Source organism: Solanum lycopersicum, chromosome 4 (assembly GCF_036512215.1).
Source record: "Solanum lycopersicum chromosome 4, SLM_r2.1".
NCBI classification, from domain to species: Eukaryota; Viridiplantae; Streptophyta; class Magnoliopsida; order Solanales; family Solanaceae; genus Solanum; species Solanum lycopersicum.
Window position 1 is genome coordinate 44057318 of NC_090803.1, and position 24448 is coordinate 44081765.

Below are 24448 nucleotides of genomic sequence, written 5' to 3' on the forward strand. Positions count from 1 at the left end.
TTAAAGAAAATAATATTAATATTAGTAGTTGACCATTTTCACCACTTCTATAATTAATCAAATATAATAATTAGGATAGTAAATAATCAGTTGAAAAAAAAGAAAAAAAAAGAGGGGAAGAGGAAAATAGCAGAAAGCACTGTTAACAAAAAAAGAACGACCTCGACATCACGTAAGTCATAAAATCCTTAATTTCTCTTGTATTTTATATATATATTGATATGAGTAGTACTATTATTATTATAATAAAATAGATGGTAGAAGAAAAACAAATTGAAAAATAAAAGAAAGAGAAATGTGTTACCATAATTGAACTTGAGGAAATAATAAGTTATAGATAAAATAGGTAATTTGCGCAATGATTATGGCCAATCGTTATATCATTATCGTGGAAAATCATTTTATGTCAATATACATACAGAAGAAGCTGGTAATTGTTAATTGTTAAATATATGTGAAGTATTTTTGGATTAGGATTAAACATCTGGAAATTGGGCTTTACTGAAAGTTGAGTCACAAGTATGGTAACTTGACACGAGTTTCTATTTAGTTATCAATAGTATTTTTAAAATCTTCTAATAATTATAATGTTGTGATTTAAGTTTTAACAATTTAAATAAGTAATTAAATATTAGGTGTATTATATTATTTCAATACAATTAAGTTATGCTAATTGGAAGAATTAAAATTTACCATTAGGTTTGAATGATAGAGAAATTAATTATAGAATTGGGTGAATTTTTGAATCTAGGCTATATATATAGTAATAGGGGTGTCTATATACTCGTTAGCTTACAAATTATGCATTCTTATTGAAAACGTGTAGAAGCAATAATGAAAGGGAAGTCATCGTCAAAGTAGCTTACTTGACGTCAGTTTTTCGGTGAAGGTAGGTTATGGTTTATTCTATGTGATAGATAGACTCTTAATATTAATGAATAGTCATTGAGTGATATTGTGAATATTTCGATGTACTTGGTGGTTGTGGTTTGGATGATTTATGTGGTGCTGTGATTAGTCTAAAATTTTGAGACCGTGAAATTCATAATTTTGAACTTTCTCTATCGAAGTGTTGCCTTGAATAAAGAGAGATTGATAAAAAATATTGTTATTGAAGTGAAAAGTGATGATGATAAATGATAAATTAATAATATTATTGAATCAGGTGTCACATTCCGACATGATATTTTAGATCGGGTGTCACGAGCCACCACAATATTATTGGATCGGATGTCACTTTCCCACATGGTAATATTAAGGGATAACATATTAAAACAAATTAATGTATTCAATTTCAAAGAATCCAATTCCCAAAAGATCTTGGTGTGGAGACATGAGTCCTCATGTGTGTTCTTGATATTGTTGATTGATTTCGTACTTGCTTTGGTGTTGTTGTCACTTGTTCATGTTGGTATTGCTTGTCACCTGATGAGTGTCATAGTTGATTTTATTCTATTACTCATTGCATGTTAGTTTCTATTTTGAGTTGGTCGATGTTATCTACTTAGTACAAAACATCCCTACTTGTCTTTTCTTCATTTTCTTTTGTGGAGTGCAACAAGTGTACCATCAACTTCGACTCGCCCTCAGCTCTAGCCAGTTTCAAGCACATCAAATTTCAAGGTGAGCCATTGCTTCTAGTTCGTACTGGATTCTCTCATTCATGGCATGATCCTACTTACTAATTTTAATTTCTCTAATACTTTTAGACTTCGTATTTTGAGAATAAATATCCTTGATGTGATGACTCTAAGATTTTGGGGATAATATGTAATAGAGTTTAGAGGTTTATTTTATTGATTACTGTAATAAGTTTTGAACTTCCTCATTATGGTTGTTATCCATGGTTGAACAATTCATACGAGTTGGTATTGAATTCATTGATTTGCCCCACCTAGGAAGTTTAGTGTCGGTGGCACTCATGACTCATTTTGGATCGTGACACACATCAGGTACTATTGATAATTTAATATTTAATTGGTGTTTTTAAGTGATTTTTTAATTGAAAAATCATGATCGTTATGTTGTAGTATACTATGTTGGGTATGAATTTTTGTTTTACAATTTGAAATACAACGTTAAAATTTAATTTTATAAAATTGAATTTGTCTATAATGAATCTTTTAATTACTGGTGTAAAATAGGTTGTTGTTGTTACTCATCAGTTATATATATATATATATATATATATATATGTATGTATTTATATCTTTGGTTTGTTTTGTTGGGTTTTGAGGTTTGGAATAGAAAATATATTTAGTGGTTGTGTGTTTTGGTAATTTATTTGGTGAAATTGATCGTTTTAATTAGCGAAAATAATGGACTGTCAGTTTAATGTAATTCTATTTTTGTCTATGGTGTCATTCAAAGTGAGTTTTTCTAGACAAAATAATGGCGTGCATATTGATCTAAAAAACCAAAAGTATACATATTAAGTACCTTAATTATCACGATACAACAATAGTTTTTTTGCGCCTACATATCAATTTTTTTTTCAAAGTCAGGTTTTAATATTAAAAAAATGTAATATTTAAAAAGCGTTTAATTGGTGTTCCAAGATTTCTGTTGTTCCTTATTTTCTCTAAAATATTTTACCTTTCCACAATTTAATCGAATTGGTTATAGATATATTCTCTCCTATAAATAAAAGGTTTTTTAACAAAAATAAAACTCTCTTTCTACTCATTCTTGTCGACCATTCAATCATCGATATCAACAATTATTCAATCCTAATTCAACATAAAGAACGTCGGGACTCATAAGATATTATTGATAGTTCAATATATAATAGGTGTTTTTAAGCGATATTTCTAATAGAAAAATCATGATCGTTATGTTGTACTATACTATGTCGAATATGGAGTTTGTGTTACAATATGAAAAACAACGTTAAAAATTAGTTTTATAAAATTGATTTTTTAAGACAATTGTTGATATTCATCGATTCCATATTTTTTTTGTATTTATTCTTTGTTTTGTTTTGTAGGGTTTTGAGAGTTGGAATAGAAAGCTTATTTAAAGATTATGTATTTTGGTAATTTATTTGGTGAAATAGATCATTTTTAATTAGCGAAAATGATGGACTGCCAGTTTGGTGTAATTCTGATTTTTATGTGGTGTCATTTAGAGTGGCTATTTTTTTGTACATAATGATGGTGTATATATTGATTCTAAAAAACTTAATATACAAATTATATACCTCAATTACCAATATATAACAATAGACTTTTAGGTTTTAATTAGGGGTGTCAAATGGGCATGTTGAGTTGAAATTGAAAATATTATAATGGGTTGAATAGAAATCGGGTTGGGTCTTGACTCGACCAAGTTTACTTTGGTCTCAAATGGGCTAAAAATGGGTTGCCCAATTTGACCGAATTAATTTTAATAATTTAAAATATTGAAAATATACTTTTATAATCACAATTTGAATTTCCACTCAAGAACTTTTTGTTACAAAAGTAAAAAATGGATAGGTAAATCCCAAAAGATGTTATATAGATAATAATTCATACCTTTAATATAGGTTGATAGCTTAATAAAAAATTTAAATCGGGTTGAAATTAGAGATTGAATTGGGCTCAATTGAGAATTCCTTTCAAATGGGTTAAGCTTGAATGTGTTGATATTGAACCCAATTCAAATTATCTTGAGCCCAACCCTTAAAATTCTGGGCGAGTTGGGCGGCTTATATATGTTTGGGTTCATTTTTGAGATCCATAGTTTTAATATTAAAAATATTTAATTAGTGCTTCACGATTTCTGTTGTTCCCTTTTTTCTCAAAAGCTTATATCTTCCCCGATTTACTCAAAATGATTTATATATTCTCTCCCATCAAGGTTTCTTAATAAAAATGAAGCTCTCTTTCTACTCATTCTTGTCGACTATTCAATCATGGATACCAATAATTATTCAATCTTAATCCAATATAGAGGACATTGGGACGCATAAGGTATTATTGATAATTCACTATTTTATTGATGTTTTTAAAGTAATTTTTCTAATTGAAAAATCAAGATCATTATGTTGTAGTATGCTAAGTTGGCTGGTTTTTTTGTGTTTAATCTGAAAAACAACGTCAGAAATCAATTTTATTAAAATTGAATTTTGTCACTTTAACTAATGGTGTAAAATAAGTTGTTATTTTTATTCATCGATTTTGTAATTTTTTTGTATTTATTCTTTCGTTTTGTTTTGTAGCGTTTTGAGGTTTGGAATAGAAAGTATATTTAGTGATTGTGCTTTTGTGATTTATTTGATGAAATTGATCATTTTTAATTAGTGAAAATGATAGTATGCTAGTTTGGTGTAATTCTTATTTTTGTGCTGTCATTCAGAGTTTGTTTTTTCCCCATAATGATGGTGTGCATATTCATTCTAAAAAAGCTTAAGTATACAAATTAAGTACTTTAATTAGTGTTACAAAATCATTGTAGTATACATGTGAATTATCTATTAGATTTATCCAAACAAATTGGATGCATTTATTGTTGCTTCCAATATGATAAGAACTTCCAAGATAACTATGTATCTATTAATTAGATGACTTTTGGGAGTGATATATCAACATGATAAATAGAGATACCACTCACCATTTGGAAGACACGCTTGATAAGAAAAATTCTCTTTTGCATCTTATATTTTTTGCCTTCTTCTTTTTCTTCTTCTTATTATTATATTATATTCTGAGCTTTTTTTGTAATACGTTATCTGCACGAAGTTTTTACTTGCAAAGGTATTATATAAATAATCTTATTTAATTCATATATTCTCTCATAATCTCATTATGTCGAATTTATCCAAATTTGAGTTTGTGGCATTACATATTTCTGGAAAGAATTATCTTTCATGGCTACTCGATGCTGAGATTCAATTAGCTGCTAAAGGTCTTGATGCCACCATTACTCAGGGAAATAAAGCAACGAGCCAAGATAAGGCGAAGACTATAATTTTCCTTGTTCATCATCTTTGATGAGGTCCTAAAGATTGAATATCTAACAGTAAAAGATCCACTTGAATTGTGGACTGATTTAAAGGGAAGATATGACCACCTAAAGGCAACAGTGTTTCCAAGAGCTCGTTATGAGTGGATGCACTTACTGTCTCAATATTTTAAGATTGTAATTGAGTACAACTCTGTTGTATTTAAGATAACCTCCTAATTGATATTATGTGGAAAGACTATAAAAGATGAGGACATGTTGGAAAAGACACTTAGTACTTTCCATGCCTCAAATGTGATATTGCAGAAGCAATATCGTCAATTTTTTTATAGAGATACTCTTAACTGATCTTGTGCCTTCTGGTGGCTGAGCAACATAATGCTCTTTTAATGAAAATCATGAATCTCGTCCCACTGGAGCTGCTCCCTTACAGGAATTAAATATGGAGAAAGCACCTGATCAATCTGAAGTAAAAAGATATGATCATCAAGGCTATAATAATGCACGGGAAAGTGGCGAAGATAAGAGGCGATACACCAATCATTGAGGTGGTGGTCATAATAAAAGGGAAAACAACATGATTTCTTAAAATAATCCCTCAAAAAGTAATTGTCATCGTTGTGGCATGAATGACCATTGGAAGAATGAATGTCGGAAACATGAGCATTTTTTAGGCTCTACTAAAATTCCATTAAAAGGTAAGGAAATAAAAGTGGTGCCTCTATTAGGATCGAATTCACACACACATACTAGATGAATGAAGAACACAAGAACTTTCAAGAGAAAGAGATGAGAGATCTAGAGAGAAAAAGAGAAAACCCAATATTTCGTGGTAACACCCCGTGAGTAAACTTCCATGGCGGTGAGGTATATTTATATTAATAAATCTGAGTATTTTTGGTTACAGAGAATAAATAGAGAATAAATAGGAAATCCTAAAATAGAGAATAAATAGGAAAGCCTAAAATTAATCAAGCTCCATTACCTAACAATTCTCCCATTTGGAGACTGACTCAGTCATCCAAAAAATACATTCTCAAAAAAAAAATCTCTTCATCATCAACATCTTTACCGCACCGCAACATCTGTAGCAACAACTACAGAAGACCAACCGAGGTTTTACATAACCTAAGTTTCCCAACATCAACATATTTCGTCAACATGTCTGCCGGGTTCTTTGCACCCTCTATCTTCTCCAAGCACATATCACCATCCTCCACTGCCCTGCGAGTGAAATAGTATCGCCTTCTGATGTGCTTTGTCTTCGAATGATAGATTGGATTTTTCACCAACTGTATGACACTCTGGCTATCTGAGTAAAGAATCTTCTCGCTTTGCTTCTTGCCCAATTCTTCAAGATAATCTGCCAGCCATATCATCTCTTTCCCAGCTTCAGCTATTGCCACACACTCAGCTTCAGTAGATGAAAGAGAAACACACTTCTGAAGCCTGGACATCCAACTCACTGCGGTTCCACCTATGGTGTAAATGTACCCGGATGTACTCTTGATCGAGTCAACATCCCCACCAAGATCAGCATCCACAAAACCCTGTAGAGTCACCTTGCCTTTGCCAAAACAAAGTGAAGTACTGGATGTACCTCTCAGATATCTCAGAAGCCACTTCATAGCTTCCCAATGCTCTTTCCCAGGGTTCGCCATGTACCTGCTAACAACTCCCACTGCATGTGCTATATCAGGTCTAGTGCAGACCATAACATACATCAAACTACCAACTGCTGAAGTATATGGAACAAGTGCCATGTGATCAAGCTCCTCGGCAGTCTTGGGTGACTGCTCCTTTGACAATTTAAAGTGATTTGCCAATGGAGTAGTCCTGGGTTTAACATCATTAACCCCGAATCTGCTCAGCACCTTCTCAATGTACAACTCCTGAAATAGATTTAAAGTGCCAACAGATCTATCCCGAGAAATCTTCATCCCCAAAATCTATTTTGTTGGACCCAAATCTTTCATCTCAAACATTGCAGACAACATTGTCTTCAGATTGTTAATTACCCTCATACTAGATCCTGCAATCAACATATCATTCACATACAAGAGTAGAAAGACATATGAATCAGTGTATTTCTTGAAGTAACAACAAGGAACCTTTTCAACTTTGCAGAATCCACTCTTGGTCATGAAGGAGTCAAAATTCTTGTACCACTGCCTTGGTGATTGCTTTAGTCCATACAAGCTCCTGGTTAGCTTGCACACCATGTGTTCCTTGCCTGGAACCACAAATCCTTCCGGTTGCTGCATATAGATCTCTTTGTCCAGATCTCCATGTAAAAACGTTATTTTTACATACATTTGCTCTAGATGCAAATTCTCCGATGCAATAACACTCAACAGAATTCGAATAGAGGTTAACTTCACAACAGGAGTGAATATTTCAGCATAATCAATACCTTTCCTTTGTGAATATACTTTAACCACTAAACGAGCCTTGAACCTTCTTTTGCCATCTGGTTTAGTCTTGATTCTGAACACCCACTTGTTCAGTAAAGCTCTCTTCCCTGCAGGTAGCTCAGTCAACACCCATATGTCGTTCTTCTCAAGTGACCTCATCTCATCATCCATGGCTTGCTCCCACTTGATCGAATCCTCCACCTGTAGGGCCTCATCAAAAGACTCTGGTTCCCCCTCATCAGTCAGCAATAGATAGTGTAATGAAGGTGAATACCTATCTGGTGCCCTGATGGATTTGGATGATCTCCTTAACACCTGCTCAGGTGTAACTTGCTCCACCTCATATTCTTCAGTAGGAGTTGGTTGAGTATCTGCTTCGACATCTTTGGGGTTACTCTTCTTCAACTCAAACTCAGCTTCCACTTGCTTTGTAATCTCTATACCTTCTGCTCTCTGTCCTTGTAAAGGACAGACTCATCAAATGTCACGTCACAATGTCTCAGGATCTTTCTATTCTTGTCATCCCAAAACCTGTAACCAAACATATCAGAACCATAGCCTATGAAGTAACACTTCACAGCCTTGGCATCAAGCTTGTCTCTCTTTTCTGGATCAACATGAACATAAGCGATGCAACCAAAAGTCCTCAAGTGTGAGTACTTGAGTTCTTTTCCTGTCTACACCTCCTCTGGAATCTTGAACCCTAAAAGAACTAATGGTCCCCTGTTGATCAAGTATGCAGCAATGCTCACAGCATCCGCCCAGAGTGTTTTGGGCAGCCCACAGTGTATCCTCATACTCCTTGCACGCTCATTTAATGTTCTGTTCATCCTCTCAGCAATTCCATTCTGCCTTGCCTTACCAGGAACTGTTCTCATCAATCAGATTCCCTCAGCTGCACAGAATGCCTTGAACTCTGATTTGTCATACTCTCCTCCATTGTCAGACCTTAGGCATTTGATTTTCAAACCGGTCTGATTCTCAACTTCAGCTTTCCACTTCTTGAAAGTTGCAAACACATCTGGCTTATGCTTCAAGAAGTAAACCCATACCTTCCTGCTGAAATCATCAATGAAGGTAACATAAAATCTGGATCCTCCAAGTGATGATACTGGAGATGGTCCCCAAACATCTGTATGGACCATTTCCAACCGCACTTTCTTTGGCTCTCTAGGAATCTTTGTGAAGCTTACTCTTTTCTGTTTTCCCATAACACAGCTCTCGCAAAGACCCATATCAACAGACTTCAGACCCTCTAATGCTCCTTTTGCAACTAACATCTTCATTCCTTTAGCACTCATGTGTCCAAGTCTGTTGTGCCACAGACATGAACCGGAAGCACCTTCAGCAACAACGGCCATGTTTATACACCCTAAAGTGGTGTACAAGGTTCCAGATTTGGTGCCACGAGCTACTACCATAGCACCTTTCATGATCTTCCACGAACCTTTCCCAAACTCTGCTGCATATTCCGTGCTATCCAACTGACCAACAGAGATCAGATTTTTCTTGATCCCAGGAATATATCTGACATCCTCCAATGTCCACTAGTTTCTCGAGGTGGTCTTTATGCAAACATTCCCCTTTCCTTCAATCTCTAAGGCTTTATTGTCAGCAAGATACTTTTAAAAAATTTCCAGATTTGAAATTTTGAAACAGCTCCTTGCTTGGAGACGAATGGAAAGATGCACCAGCATCCAAAATCCATGATTCAATCTGGCTGTTCACACTAAGGATTAGAGCATCCCCAATGTCCTCTACTGAATTTACAGAATCATTGTCATCTCCAAATTTCTGATTCTATTTCTTCTTTGGCTATGTACAGTTCGTCCGAAAGTGCCCTTTTTCTCCACAGTTCCAACAAGTCACGTTTGATCTGTTCAGGGATTTTCCTTGATTCTTTGATTTTGATCGACCATGTTGATTTTGGCCTTTCGTCTTACTTCTCCCCCTTCGATCAACGCTGAGAGCACTGCCCGATGAATCTCCCACTTCTCGTTTGCGAATACTTTCGCTAAGAACAACATCACGGATTTCATCAAACTTTAGTTTCTCAGATCCATGAAACTATTAATCGTAGCAATAATAGTATCCCAAGACTCGGGCAGACATGACATCAAAATCAACTCTTTAATTTCATCTTCAAAATTAATATCCACAGAATTGAGTTGACTCACAATCATATTGAACTCGTTTATATGATCAGAAACGGATCCATTCTCAGATATCTGTAAATTGAACTATCTACGCATCAAATATACCTTGTTCATAGCTGATGGTTTTTCTTACATGTTTGACAGTGCCTTCAATAGACCAGACGTAGTCTTCTCCTTCACGATGTTGAACGCCACGTTTCTTGACAAAGTTAACCGGATCAACCCTAGAGCCTGGAGATCCTTGAGTTTCCACTTCTCCTCCGTCATGGATTCCGGCTTCACCCCGGTCAACGGTTCGTGAAGATCTTTCTGGTATAGATAATCTTCAATCTGCATCTTCCAGAAGCTTAAATCGGATCCATCAAACTTCTCGATTCCAAGCTTCGACTATCCATCTTCAGTGATCGTGTTGAATCTCCTTAGCTCTGATACCTGTTGTTAGGATCGAATTCAAGCACACACACTAGATGAATGAAGAACACAAGAACTTTCAAGAGAAAGAGATGAGAGATCTAGAGAGAAAGAGAAAACCCAATATTTTGTGGTAACACCCCGTGAGTAAACTTTCACGGCGGTGAGGTATATTTATATTAATAAATCAGAGTATTTTTGGTTACAGAGAATAAATAGAGAATAAATAGGAAAGCCTAAAATAGAGAATAAATAGGAAAGCCTAAAATTAATCAGGCTCCACTACCAAACAACTTCCTATTCCAATGCTCGAGCTAAGTCACATATGATTCTTTAAAATATTTATAAATCGAGAATATCTCCAAAATATGAAAAGGATGTTGAAGCAAATTTAGTTTTAATGGATGATGTTTTTGATGTCCTTGGTGATATTACTCGTATGGAAGTTGATGAGTTCTTTAGAGATCGAAACTGATGTTTGATCTTTTAGATGAGGAATGAAGTCTATTAGTATTTTACTTAATACTTATGTGTTTTTAATTATCATGTTCTTCATGTTGAAGTATTTAAATTTTCGTCGTTAGTTTTCTTTTGTACTTCTTTTGATGTATTTTTATTTTAATGAAAATGAATAGAAATACCCAATTGTCAATTAGATTTAAGATGAGTAATAGAGATATGTGTCTTCTTGATAGTTCTATAACACATACTATATTAAAATAAAAGAAATACTTTTCTAATTTGGTTATGAAAATGTCATATGTCAACACAATATTAGGTAGTACAAAATTAATTGAGGTCTCTAAGAGCGACCTTATTACTACCTAGAGGGACAATATTGACCACTAACAACGCATTATATTGTAGTAAGTCTCAAAGAAACTTATTGAGTTTCAAAGTTATTCGCCAAAATGTCTATCATGTTGAGATACTAATGAAGGAAAGGTTGAGTACCTTTACATTACTACAATTAATGTAGAGAAGAAAATTGTACATGAAAAATTGCCTGCACTTTCTTTTGGGTTGTACTATACAAGCATAAGTACACTTAAACCACAACCATAGTAAACAAAATATTTTCTAATTTTAATGATTTTATCATTTGGAATGACCCATTGGGCCATCTCGGATTTAATACGATGCACAAAATAATTGAGAATTCACATGGGCACACGTTAAAGAGCCCAAATATCTTTCAGTCAAAGGAATTCTCTTGTGCTGCTTGTTCTCAAGGAAAGTTGATCATTAAACCATCAATATTTAAGGTTGGAATTGAATCCCCTGCGTTTTTAAAACGTATATAGGGTGATAAATGTGGACCAATTCAACCTGCATGTGGACCCTTTAAATATTATATGGTCTTGATAGATGTTTCTATAATATAGTCAGATGTGTGCTTATTATCAAATCGCGACATTGTTTTTGCGTGATTGTTGTCTCAAATAATAAGATTAAAAGCATAATTTTGTTACTATACAATATAGACAATCCGTCTAGATAATGATTGTGAGTTTACATATCAGACATTTAATGATTATTGTATATATACTAGTGTAATAGTTAAACATCTAGTTGCGCATGTTCCTACTCAAAACGGTCTAGTGGAATCATTAATCAAAGTCTGGAATTGATATCTAGGCCATTGCTAATGAGAACATAGTTGTCTGTGTTTATGTGGGAGTATGCTATTTTGCATGCAACAGTATTTATGCGCATAAGTCCAACCAATTATCATGAATTCTCCCCATTACAATTGACTTTTGGTCAAGAGCCAAATATTTCTCATCTTAGAATTTTTGGATGTGTGGTGTATGTCTCAGTTGCTCCACCACAGTGCACAAAGATGGGGCCCCAAAAAAGGTTGGGGATATATGTTGGGTATGAATCTCCTTCAATCATACAATATTTGAAGCCTATGACTGGAGATTTATGTAAGGAAAAATTTGCTTATTGTTATATTGATGAATCAGTATACCCAACATTAGGGGGAGAACATAAGTAGTTGGGAAAAGAGATAGATTGTAATTTATCATCTCTATCTCATCTAGATCCTTGAAAAAATCAATGTGAGCAAACAATTCAAAAACAAATTTATTTACAAAATATTGTGAATCAACTGCCAGATGCTTTTACTAATCTTCCAAGGATTACTAAATCACATATTCCAGCTACTAATGCTCCAGTCCGAGTTGATGTTCTGACGGAATAAATTGTTAAGAAAAATGAGTCTTGACCACATTTAAAGCGTGGTAGACCAATTGGTTCCAAGGATAAAAATCCTCAAAAGATAGAAGGAGTAAATGATCAAGATGATCATGAGTTAAAAGAAATATCCAAGGATGACACCCAAGTCATAAAATATGATAAAATCTCCGAGGAGGTTCAAACTTTTGAAATTAATGAAATTTCAATGAATTATTTCTCAACAAGAAAGAAGTAGAACTGAAATAATGTTCTGATTGACAACATATTTTCCTATAATATTGCTACTGACATAATGCAACAAGATGAAGATTTTGAGCAAAAATCTTTTCACGAATGTAGACAGAGAATGATTGGCCAAAATAGAAGGTTGCAATTCAAGCAGAATTGGCTTCACTAGAAAAACGTAAAATTTTTGAACCAATAATCCGAACACCTGAAGGTGTCAAGCTAGTGAGGTACAAATGGATTTTGTACAAAAAAAGAAATGAGAAATGTGAAGTCGTGAGATATAAAACCCAACTTGTTGCTCAAAGTTTTTCTTAAAGACCTAACATTGATTACATGGAGACATATTCTCCTGTGGTAGATCCAATTACATCAAATATCTCATAAATCTGGCAGTTCATGAAAAACTTAAAATGCGTCTAATGGACGTTGTCACAGCCTATCTATATGGTTCATTGAACCATGCTATTTTCATAAAAATTCCCGAAGCATTCAAAGTGCCTGAAGAATATAAAGATTCAAGAGAAAATTGTTCAATAAAACTTCAAAAATCGTTGTATGGATTGAAACAGAAAGGAAGGATGTGGTACAATCGTCTGAGTGAATATTTATTAAAGAAAGGGTACAAAAATGACCCGATTTGTCCCTGCATTTTTATTAAATGGTAGGAGTCTGACTTTTTTTATAATAGCTGTGTATATTGATGATTTGGAAATGGTTGTCACTCGTAAAGAGTTTTAGAAGCTATTGAGCGTCTGAAAAGAGAATTTGAAATGAAAGATCTCGGCAAGACAAAATTTTATCTTGGCCTACAGATTGAGAATTTTTCAAATAGAGTACTTGTCCATCAATCAACATATACAAAAAATATATTAAAGTGTTTTTACACGGATAACTTACATCCAATGAGTACCCCAATGGTTGTAAGATCACTTGACATCAATACAGATCCATTTCGACCTCAAGAGAAGGATGAAGAGCTTCTTGGTGATGAAACTCCTTACCTTAGTGTAGTCGGGGCACTAATGTACCTTGCTAACAATACTTGTCTAGATATATGTTTTGCAGTAAGTCTACTGGTAAGATTCAATTCCTCTCCAAGAAAAAGACTTTGGAATGATTGTAAACATATACTTAGATATATTCGGGAGACCATGGACATGTGTTTATTCTATTCCGATGAATCCAATTCAGAACTGATTGGTTACGCAAGTGCAGGGTATTTATCTGATCCGCATAAAACTCGATCAGATATATGCTATTTGTTTACATGAAGAGACACGACAATATCTTGGCGATCAATGAAGCAAATGTTGGTAGCTACTTTTTCAAATCGTGTAGAAATAATAATACATGAAGCAAGTCGAGAGTGCGTCTGATTGATATCGATGACACATGATATTCAGGAAAGGTGTGATTTTTCATTGAAAAGGAATACACCAACCTCAATTTATGAAAATAAAGCTGCATGTATAAATCAATTGAAAGGAGGATACATCAAAAAGGAGACCGGACAAAGCATATTTCACCAAAGTTCTTTTCACGTATCATCTTCAACAAAATGGTGTAATAGAAGTTCAATAAATCCGTTCAAGTGATAATCTTGCTAGCTTATTCACTAAGGCATTGCCAACATCGACATTTGAGAAGTTGAGATACAAGAGTGGAATGCGCCGTCTCCGAGATATCAAGTGAAGTTTTCATCAGGGGGAGTGAAATACACATTATACTATTTTCTTTAACTATGGTTTTGTCCCAAGTTGGATTTTCCTGGTAAGGTTTTTAACGAGGCAACATTCAAAGCGTATTATAAGATGTGCGTACTCTTTTTCCTTCACTAGGCTTTTTCCCACTGGATTTTTCCTTGTAAGGTTTTAACAAGGCACATTATCTATGGATATCCAAGGGGGAGTGTTATAAATCCATTATATTATACATGTGGATTAACCATTAGATTTATCCAAACAAATTGGATTCATGTATTGTTACTTCCAATATGATAAGAACTTCCAAGATAACTATGTATCTATTAATTAGATGACTTTTGGGAGTGATATCTCAGCACTATAAATAGAGATACCACTCACCATTTGAAAGACACACATGATAAGAAAAATCCTCTCTTCCATCTTATATTTCTTGCTTCTTCTTCTTATTATTATATTATATTCTGAGCTTTCTTATAATAATTACCACTATATACTAACAGCTTTTTTGAGCCTAAATAGCAATAATCTTTTTTCAAAGTTAGATTTTTATATTATAAAATGTAATATTAAAAAACGTTTGATTAGTGCTCCACGATTTCTGTTGTTTTTTTTTCTCAAAATCTTTTATCTTCTACGATTTATTCAAATTGCTTATATATGTTCTCTCCTATCAATAAAAGGTTTCTTAAAAAAAACGCTCTTTCTACTCATTCTGGTCGATTGTTTAATCATGGATACCAATAATTTTTCAATTCTAATTCAACGTAAATGATGTTCAGATGCATCAGGAATTATTGATAATTCTATATTCAATGACATAATACATAAACATGATTGTTAACTCGATTTCAGCAAACAACTATGCCCTACAACTTTGAGTATGCACAAGTAAACACTTAAACTTGTATAAACATGAACAAGTCGACCCACGTGTCTTACATGGCATAATAAATGTAGGATGCCATGTTAAACACAAAATTTTCATGTAGGACAAATGTATCTATTTGTTTAATTTTATACAAGTTTAAGTGACTACTTGTGCACCCTAAGTTAAGGGTCATAATTGCTAATTGACGCCATGTTAAGGGTCATGTTTGTGAATTGTGCCATATTTAATTTATGTTTTTCAAGTGATTTCTCTGATTAAAAAATCATAGTTGTTATGTTGTAGTATACTATGTTGTATATGAGTTTTTGTGTTACAATATGAAATTGTCTACAATAAGTCATTTAATTAATGGTGTAAAATAGATTGATGTTGTTATTTACTAATTCTGTATTTTTTAAATTTATTCTTTGTTTTGTTTTGTAGAGTTTTGAGGTTTGGAATGGAAAGCATATTTACTGATTATGTGTTTCAGTAATTTATTTGGTGAAATTGATTGTTATTAATTAGCAAATATGATGGACTGCTAGTTTGGTGTAACTATGTTTTTTTGTGATGTCATTCAGAGTGAGTTTTTCTGTAAATAATGATAGTGTACATATTGATTCTATTTTGATACAATAATGATTGTGTAAACACCATATTTAAGTTAAATATTATCATGTCAGCAAAAAGCAATCTTTAAACCAGACTTTATAAGTTGAATACATCGAAATGACCATTTTATTTGACGAGGTTAACGACAAATAAATTTTGATCTAAAACAGGCAGATACGTTGATTATGAAATTGAATGAGTGATCTATTATTCAAACACCAAATATGAAGGCTTAATTACTACTATTGCTTCTCAATCAGGTGTGGATACAAGAATTTTTCATTTAGAACTGAAATATTGAGTGATCCATCTTCACCAACGAAGATTCATAACGATATGAGTGTCCAAATTTGTTTAGATAAAAAATGCAATTTTGATTTCTTTTGAAAGTTTCTATTATAAATAACATGTGTACATAGAGCTATGGAAGCCGTTTATTACCAAATTGATGTCCACACAACAAGGCAAAAATTATCAAATTGAATACACTATGTTTGATTACGGTAGATCCTATTTTGATTGAGTGTATTAAAGGAAATGAAGGCACTGAAATAATATAAGATCCTCAACACAATTTGGTGGTAGAAGATCAAGTTTATCTAAACAAACAAATTATAATTGAAGTTATGAAAATATATGCATTTTTAAGGGATATCTGTTTCATTGCTAAAAGGTCAAGTAGTCTTTTTTGGTTAGAAAGGATAACATTTATATATTATAATAAATTAGCATCATACATCAGGAATGACTACATTGCTACAAGCTGCAACCTGCATTATAATGTTTTTTTAGTAGGAAGTCTAGGAGAAATATTACATAGAATATGAGTGAACAAAAAACATTATTGTCTTAGCTTCCTTGATATCTTCACGAACAAACAAAGGGGAATCATGCCATAAATCGAAAGGAACATTTAGTGGTAGGGTTCTCTAAAACGTGCTAGCAGATCAACCACTCCATTTCCTTCCCTAAGTTCATGCTGGATCATTGGCTCATTCATCCGCTGGAGCGATTCCCTGCATTCAAATAGATAATTTGATTCAATAGCATTTTTTAATTATTTAGGATATGTATTACCTCGGTTGATTCAGTGGCAATGGTGAGATTGGGGAGGCTTAGGCTCTGTCCAACCTTAGGCCATAAACTAGTGCTAATAGCTATATATTTAGTGCTGAAGTGGATGTAATTTATGTGCTTTTACTTGCTATCCAGTTGCTTTTTGAGTCTCGAATTACAGACCCCGTACCTCTTTTTAAAGGTGTTATGGTCAAAGGATCCATCAACCTTCAATTATAGGTCAGTTTTTGGGGGGTGCAATTGTCGGGGGGTGCTAGTGGCAGGGAGTGTGTGCTTCGATGTTATTATGGACATTGGTTTTCTGCTATGACCAAAAAAGGCATACTCTGTTGCTCTATCCTTTATAGTTGTGACATTGACATCTACCTTGGAGTTCCTGTAGATATTGTTGTTTCGATTGATATAAATGTGCCACATGACAAAGAGGAACACCTGGATCCATTTAAAAGGGTTAAAAGCTTAACTTATGTATTTAATGTTATTGAGCTAGTTTCAATTATGATCATTTTTTATTTGCTCAATTGATTCGTACAACGCCAGGGTAATCCGAACCTTCCTAACTAGGGTAAAATCTAGGAATATATGATTGTTAGTTTCAGGTTGGTGACATATTTCGCACAGGGGGTCTATATCCATACTAATGCTATGGAGATAGTTTCTATATGTTTTATCCTTTCATGGTTACATATCTAGAAAAAGTATTTAATTTTGATATGACATTGTAACTTTCAGATCTAACTGAAAGCTAAGTGTCGGCTCTTTTGGAAGGGATCCTTCTATTTGAGGGCTATATACGTCGATTTTGTATTGAAGTTCCCATTACCAGTTAGTGTCCAATTTATTATGTCGCAAATATTTGGGGCATGGGGTATAATGTATAGAGATAATCTTAGAACTAAGGTTCATAGGTAATTGGAATTTTAGAGCTTCGAGTGTCAATTTCCCATTATGGATCACGTCCCTAAATTGAGTGCAAGGTCATCTTTACAGAGGGAACTTATGACTTTGTTCCTTAGGAGAGTTGTATTTGGGAGCCATTTATCATCCTAGAAGTTTATCCTAGTATCATTACCTACCTAATTCCCGTCTGGTGAATTGCATTTTCTTTTACAGACCTGGGTGATGTTCTTCCAGGTCCCGCTAAATGTTTTAGTATTGGTGGTAAGTGAATATATTAATTCTCCAAGTGTATTTATTTAGAAAAAGTTAGGCTCCAAGCTAGTTTGGTAAGTTGAGCTTCATTCCTAGAATGACTAAGTTGGACACCCAACCCAGTTGAGTAACTATTGTCAAGCCCCGAGCCTAAATCCCGGACGTCATTGACACTCGAAGACCATTGTTGGCTCCAAGCGGACCCTTGACCTGACTTACTTAGTGGAAGGCAACATTCATATCTATAACGATCAATGAACTTAACTGAACTGGTAAGTATAACAACTGACAATGTTTTAAAGATAAAACATTCAATTGGCCAAAAGTGGCTACCCAAGTCTTAACAATAAGAGATGATAATGAAAAGACGTAAAGGACTAACATCTGACTGTCTATGAAGCTCTAAACAACTAAGATGAATGTTGGGACAAACCCCACAACATCATATAATAACTAAAATAGAAAGCAAAATAAAAGAGTCCTCTAGATACAACGGGGCGCTGGATGCTGATCCTAGTTACCAGCTTCTGCATCATAATACAATGCAAGCTAAACTGGCATCAATACATCGAATATATGAGTATGTGAGTTGGAATACTAACAAACACAGACATGAAAAAGATTATGAAAGTAACCTTAACTCTTCTCAACTTATGAATAAGTCAGCTCAACATAAAGCAATTAAAACACATGCAATGTATATAAGCTTTATAAAAACAACTGCAACAATCTTGGTTCGGTAAAGATAAATAATAACAAACTTAACTTTACTTATACAAAAGTAACTTAACTTCTGTGGGAGATTCTCTAACCGACAACGATCATTATGAGCTTAAGTGATGGTACAATATTTTACCTCACGTTGCCAAGGACCATCTTATACTTTGCCATTGGTATAGAACCTCAACTAGTAAGTGGGTCCACTAGTCTATGCTAAAATGCACTCAGGAATCATCTAAAAAATACGACTCTTTCTCTGCCCATGATGGCTACATGGTTTATGGGGGATTGAGTTAATATGAACTCACATTTCCATATCGGTGCTCAATACTACTCACAAAATATACTTAGCTCATATGTTTTTTAAATAACTTGTTCTCTGGTTTGACATAATTTCTCAAACTTAGCTTAAAAAGCTCTCTTGGAAATCACAGTTTCCTTTTTACTGAAAAACTAGCTCAATGTATCTTTCGAAAATCTCAATTTCTTTTCTTGTTTAAAGATGAAAACATTTACAAACTTTTAGGAAATACATAGTTCCCTTATAAATTTTTGAGAAATGAATTCAGTTCTTTACTCTTTACTTAATGTGAAACTGGAGTCCTAAAAAACAAGGTTAAAACATTGTTAAAGATTCTTGAAAACTTAATAAACTTTTCTTTAACTTGCTTCTTAACTTCTCTACTTGACCCTTAACGTCTCTTGACTTTGATCTTAACCCCTGAATTGGATTATGGATTCAAGATTATGATTCATGTTTTTCAATGATTTCTAGGTGTTTAGAATTCATTTGAAGTAGTTAGAATCAACGAGAAGTGTTAATACACTTTAAATGGACTTAAACAATCCGAATAACAAAAATTGGGTGAAAAACGCTGATCCGAGCACATCCGGGGTGCGCCACACCAACTATTATTGACTGAGGCTCTTTTCTAGAACATTGTTGGCACGCCGCCCCATCCTTCCTGGCGCTATGGGGGTGCCTCATGCCAACCTGTTCCTTAAGCAAAAATCTAACGAATTTTCCTCTCATTTTTCTGACTTAAATAGTTTTAATTCGATTCTTTTTTGCTAATTCACTTTAGATTCATGTACCCACATCATATATACAAGTAGGGGTGTACATAGGTTGGTTTGGTTTAATTTGTTATTTAAAAATATCTCAACCAATTATGTCGATTTATCAAATCTAAAAACCAAATCAAACCATATAAAGTTGGTTTTTTCGGTTTCAATTTTAATCGGTTCTTTCGAGTTTTTTTGATCTTTTGGTTTTTTTCGTTTTTTAAAACTATACCGTATTTGAAAAAGCGATAGAATTTTTTTCACTTACATGTGTGAAAAACTAAACTTTAAAAATGTGAAGTGAATAGAAATTTTTGAAAGGACTGTCAATTTCACATGAGTACAAAACATATTTTTTGAAATATCAACGTTCATTATGCTAAACTAATAAGATTAAAGGCTAGATGCAAACTGAATACAAAAACTATTTACAAATTTAATTGTTAACTTCGAATTTGAAAAACTATAACAATATAATCATAACTTCGGATTTAACACAAAATATAATATTTACAATTTTTACAAGTCCAAATTTGAAATAAAATAGATATACATTGAAAACTATGAACTAACTTAATATATATATATATATATATATATATATATATATATATATATATATATATATATCGGTTTGGTTTGAGTTCGGTTTGATTCTTTTTTTCTAATACCAAACCAAACCAAGAGTGGTCATTTTTTTCAATCGCCAAACTAATCAAACCAAACCACAAGTCATTTTTTTCCGATTTGATTTGGTTCGTCGGTTCGGTTGGACTTAGTGATTCGGTTTGTACACCCCTATATACAAGGATCTAACCCAATGAACTCATAAAAAACAATTTCACATTGAGAAATTCCTAAATCTCTACTTATGTTCAAGAATGAAAACAATTCAAGAACAACCAACAAGAACATTTAATTTTCAATAGTTTTAGAAATATTTCACGCTGAATCAAACATTTTTGAAATGTGGATGAAAGAACCTAACCTTATGGAAGACTCACACACCTTTTCAGAGTCACCCCAACGAAATCCACACTAAAAGTTTGAATGTTCCTGGCAAATCTTGCTTTTCCTCTTCTCCTTTCTCTTGTGTTCTTATCTAAAAGCCTTAAATCTATTTTTCAAAAGCGTAAACTGAACTAACTCAGTTTTGACCCAATAATTTACTAAAAATTGATTTATTTAATAGGTTAAGGAAAATACAAAATTATCCTTTGAATTTCCGGATTGAACATTTCCTTAATTCAACAGCCCAACTTCAGGAAGGAATAACTCACTCATACGAACTTGAAATCGCGCAAACTTGGCAGCGTTGGAAAGATTGTTCCAAGGGATTTCCAACCATATCTACAAGTACACATAACTTATCCTGAGATAGAAGTTATGGCCGTTTGAATTTGGCCAAAAATTCACTTTAACTTACTTACCAAATTTCTAGATTTTGAATTTATTTCCAAAAATAACTATTTCTAATTTGTAGACTTCCTTCTAGTTTCTTTTTAGTTGCGAGATGTTACAATATCTTTCCCTTGGGAACATTCATCCTCGAATGAGATTACTCTTACTAGGCTAAAGGTGGTAACATCTAGTCCAAAGACCCAACAAGCAAATGCAACAAACAACATGCTCATTCATAATTTAACGAGTACTAAGAAGAGAATTTGTACCTTTATCTGCATTTTCTCGGGATTCAAAGAGATGTGGATATCTCTTCTTCATATGCTCTTTGGTTTTCCAAGTAACTCCTCAACAAATTGGTTCCTCCAAAATGACTTTGACTGAAGCTACTTTTTTGTTCTCAATTTGTAAACTTGGCAATGTAGAATCTAAACATGAATTTCCTCATAAGATAAGCTATCCTTGATCACAATATTTTCAGTTGGTATGATTAATGATTTATCTCTCATGCACTTCTTCAACATAGAGATGTGAAACACCGGATGAACTACTACTAACTCTTGTGGTAGATCTAACTTATAAGCTACATTGCCCATCCTCTTAGATATTCGATAAGGTCCAATATATAAGAAACTAAGCTTTACCTTCTTACCAAACCTCATAACACCCTTCATGGGTGAAACTTTTACATATACCTAATCATTTACTTCGAACTCTAGCGGCCTCCTCCCAACATCCGTGTAGGATTTTTGATGACTCTACGCTGTTTTCAACCTCTCTTGAATCACCTTCACCTTCTCCATAGCTTGGTGATCTAAATATGGTCCTGTCAACCCTTCTTCACCAACTTCGAACCATCCAATAGGAGATCTGATACATTTGAACCATCCAATAGGAGATCTCCCATAAATAACTTCATATAAAGCCATTTGGATGCTAGAGTGATAACTATTGTTGTTAGCAAATTCAATGAGAGGTATGTGATCATTCACAAGACCTCAACATATATTCTAATGTTTGAATGGTATGCTCTGCTTTCCCATTTGTCTAGGTATGAAAGACAATACTCAAGTTAACATTTGAACCCAAACCTTTCTAAAAAGATTTCCAGAATTGTGCAGTAAATTGTGCACCTCTATCTGAAATTATGGAGACAAGAACCCCATGAAGTCTTACCACTTCCTGAATATATAACGTGGCATAATCCTCTGTTGAATAGGTAGTCTTTACCAGCAAAACGTGGACTGATTTTGTCATCTTGTCGACTATCACCCAAATATAATCATGTTGTCTGCGAGAATTTGGTAAACCTATGATGAAATCCATATTAATCATCTCCCACTTCAATTCTGGAAGCTCTATATTCTGATCCAAACCACTGGGCCTTTGGTGCTCAGCTTTAAACTTATTGAAAATTTGGGTACTTTGCAACAAATTCATTAATGCCCTTCTTCATAATACCATTCCACCAATATGCGTCTCTCAAATCACAACACATTTTTGTGGAACCCGGATGAATGGAATATCTGGAGCTATGAGCTTTCTCCATGATCCTCTCATGGAGTCCATCCACCATTGGTACACACAATCTACCTTGATATCTCAAAATACAATCTCCCTCTTGTTCAGAGCTAATACTTCTTGCTAATGAACATTTTCCTTCAATTCAGGCAAAATGAGATCTTGGTCTTGCTTTTCTTTCACTTTTGAAGCTAAGGATGATTCAACTCCATTTGTCACTACTATTCCTCCTTTTGTGGAATTCATAAGTTTGACTCCCAAGCGCGCAAGTCTGTACACATCTTTTACTAACTCTCTCTTTACTTCCTCAACATGAACGGTGCTTCCCATAGACAACCAATTTAATGCATTAGAAACCACATTAGCCTTAGATGGGTGGTAAAGGATACTCATTCATAATCCTTGACTAATTCCAACTACCTCCTATGTCTAAGGTTAAGCTCTTTCTAGGTGAACACATATTGAAGGCTTTTATGATCAGTGAAAATATTAACATGAACACCATAAAAGTTATGACGCCATATCTTGATAGTGAATACTACAACAACCAATTCTAAGCCATGAGTTGGGTAGTTCTTCTCATGATTTTTCAACTGTCTTGAGACAAAAACTATAAACTTGTCTTTCTGCATTAAGACACAACCTAAACAAACTCTAGATGCATCATAATACACCACAAAATCTTGAGTACCTTCTGATAAACTCAAAACTGGGCCACTAGTCAACCTCTTCTTTAATTCTTGAAAGCTTTTCTCACAAGCTTGAAACCATTGAAACTTCACCGTTTTCTGAGTCAACTTCATCAAAGGGGATGAAATTGATAAGACACCCTCCACAAACCTTCTGTAATAGCCAGCCAAACCCAAGAAACTCCTAATATCAGTTGTAGAAGTGGGTCTACTCCAATTCTGCACTTTTTGAATTTTCTGAGTATCAACTCTAATACCATCACCAGAAACTATGTGGCCCAAGAATGCCACAGACTCAAGCCAAAACTCACACTTAGAACATGACATACAACTCTCAATCTTTCAAAGTCTATAGAACTATTCTGAGATGACTAGCATGATCTTCTTCATTCCTTGAATAGATTAGTATGTCATCAATGAAGACGATAACAAACATATCTAAATAAGGTTTGAAAAGTGTATTTATAAGGTCCATGAACGATGCTGGCGCATTAGTCAAACCAAAGGACATGACTAAGAACTCCTAATGACCATATCTAGTTTTAAAAGTTGTCTTCGGAATATCACATTCCTTTAATCTTAACTGATGATAGCCTGATCTGAGGTGAATTTTCGTGAAACATGAAGCCCCCTAAAGCTGATAGAAAAGATCATCAATCCTCGGAAGAAGATACTTATTCTAGACGGTAACCTTGTTCAACTGACGATAATCTATATATATCCTAAGGCAACCATCTTACTTTCTCGCAAATAAGACAGGAGCGCCCCAATGTGAGACACTTGGTCGAGTTAATCCCTTATGTAATCGATCTTTTAACTGTTCTTTCAACTCTTTTAACTCTACTAGTACTATTCTGTATGGCGGAATAGAGATAAGACGGGTATCTAGAATGATGTCTATGCCAAAGTCTATTTATCTCTCAGGAGGGACTCTGGGTAGATCATCAGTAAATTCTTATGGAAAGTCTTAACTATAGGAACTGACTAAATAAGAGGCACCTCAGCACTTGAGTCATTAACTTAGACTAAGTGATAGATACAACCCTTTGAAACTAAATTTCTCACCTTAAGGTACAAAATAAAATGACCCATAGGCACTGCTGAACTACTACTCCATTCTACAACTAGCTCATTAGGAATCTAAAACTTTGAATCTCGAGTTCTACAATCTATTAATGCATAACAGGCATGATGCTAATCCATACCTAAAATGACATCGTAATCTACCATGTCTAACTCAACAAAATCAGCCATGGTGCCTTTGTGATGGTTTGAA